The sequence below is a fragment of the Monosiga brevicollis genome, genomic scaffold (genome assembly GCF_000002865.3).
Source record: "Monosiga brevicollis MX1 MONBRscaffold_33 genomic scaffold, whole genome shotgun sequence".
Classification (NCBI taxonomy): domain Eukaryota; class Choanoflagellata; order Craspedida; family Salpingoecidae; genus Monosiga; species Monosiga brevicollis.
In genome coordinates, this window is record NW_001865070.1 from 5,602 (window position 1) to 7,679 (window position 2,078).

The window sequence follows — 2,078 nt, forward strand, 5'->3', positions numbered from 1 at the left end:
ATCAAATCAAACTCTTATCCACACCATTCCAACACCACTTTACCCCCGCACCTTTTATCTTCTTTCTCTCCCTCCTCCTCTACCTTCTCCTCACCTCCTTCACATTCTCAATACCTTCACCACCCCTATTTTTCCATCCTCCTTTTTTTCTCAATACTCCCTCTCAACAACTTTCAATTCTTTTTTCGATACCTTTCCCCTACACTACATTCCTCTTCCCATTCCTTTTCCAATTTTATTCTCATGATGTTAATTCTCCCTTTCATCGACTCCTGACCCTTCCCCTCACCTTCACTTCCTCCCTTCCTCCGTGCCCCCTTTTCGTCTCTTCCCCTGCCATCCCATCAATGCCCCTTCCATCTTCTCCCATGCTTTTTGTTTTTTTCCTCGCTTCGCCGTCTGCTTGTCCCACTGCTCATGCTGTTCGCCACTCGCTCGCTCCCATCTCTTTCAATCCTTCTCCTTCGTTCAATATCTTCCGTTTACCTTTCCCATCCTTCTCCTCTCTCGCCCCATCTCGCACCTGTATTTTTTATTTTTATTTTATTGATCTTTTACCTTCCCGCTCGTCCCACCCGCTACCTGTTGCGCTTCCCCTCTCCAAATCTCTCTTCTCCTGAAAGTTGACTTTCTAAACCGATCATCTTTCCCTCTACTCTTGCTGCTCTTTCAATCACACATTTTGCCAAACGCTGCCTCCCCATCCTGCTCTCTCAAATTCATCTGCTTTGCATACTTCCTGATTTTCAACCTGATTGCCGCATTTTCATCTTCCCCTCCGCCGCTTTGTTGCTCGATTCCTACTTCACGCTCAATGATCATGTACCTAACCTCACGCCACCTGCTTCCCTTTCTCTCAACTTGTATCCTTGAACGCGTTTCAAACTTTTGCTTCCTCGCTTTGATATTATAAATTGATGTCTTTCAACGATCCTTCTACTAACGCATTAGCGGTTAGCCTCCGATCGTGTCGCTGTTAGCGGTTGCGCCAAACCCACACGACAATAAACATCCCGAATGATTCGATTGAGTACCGACAGTACAGCGCACCAAAAGCTCGCACGTTGACATGGCATGTCAAGTTAATGGCCGCCACGACAAAAAGAACCCAAAAATTGAACAAATGCGAGCGACGGGCCATTCGCGAAGACCGAGTGACAGCCGGGCCCCTGGTCACAATTTTCGGCGCACGTCAAAACAAAGCATACGTCATCTGCTTGACGCGCTTTCGGTGCTCACGATGGAGTTCTCGTCCACCTGGAACCATCCTGTGACACGCAAGCCCAACCATTAGTACCCCCCTCGAAGCGGCTCAAACAAAGCAAACAGCGCGCCGCAACACCAAATGGCAGCCTGCCCCCTGGTCACAATTTACGGCGTACGTCACAACAAAGCTCACCTGGCATTCTTCACACGCATTCGGTGCTCACTTTGGAGTCCTCATCCACCGTCGGCCATCCTGTGACCTGCCAGCCCCACCATCAGTACCCCCCTCTAACCGGCCAAAAAACGACCAAAGGCGCGCCTTGGCTCCTTGGCCAACACCAAATGGCAGCCGGGCCCCTGGTCACAGCGCTCGGCGCACATCAGAACACAGCTCACCTCGCATTCTTCACACGCTTCCAGTGCTCACTGTGGAGTCCTCATCCACCGGCGTCTACCCTGTGGCACGTTGGCCCCACCATTAGTACCCCCCTCAAAGCGGCCAAAAAAAAAAAAAAAGGGCGCGCCTTGGCTCCTCAGCCGACACCAAATGGCAGCCGGGCCAGCGGTCACAATTTTCGGCGCACGTCACAATTAAGCTCACCTTGCATTCTTCACAAGCGTCCAGTGCTCACTGTGCAGTTCTCACCCACCGTGGACAGCCCTGTGACATGCCAGCCCCACCATGAGTACCCCCCCCTCGAAACGGCCAAAACAAACAAAAGGTGCACTCCTCAGCCGACACGAAATGGCAGCCGGGCCGCTGGTCACAGCTTTTGGCGCACGTCAAAACAAAGTTCACCTCGCATTCTTCGCACGCTTCCGCTGCTCACTGTGTAGTCCTCGTCCACCGTTGGCCGCCTTGTGACCCGCCA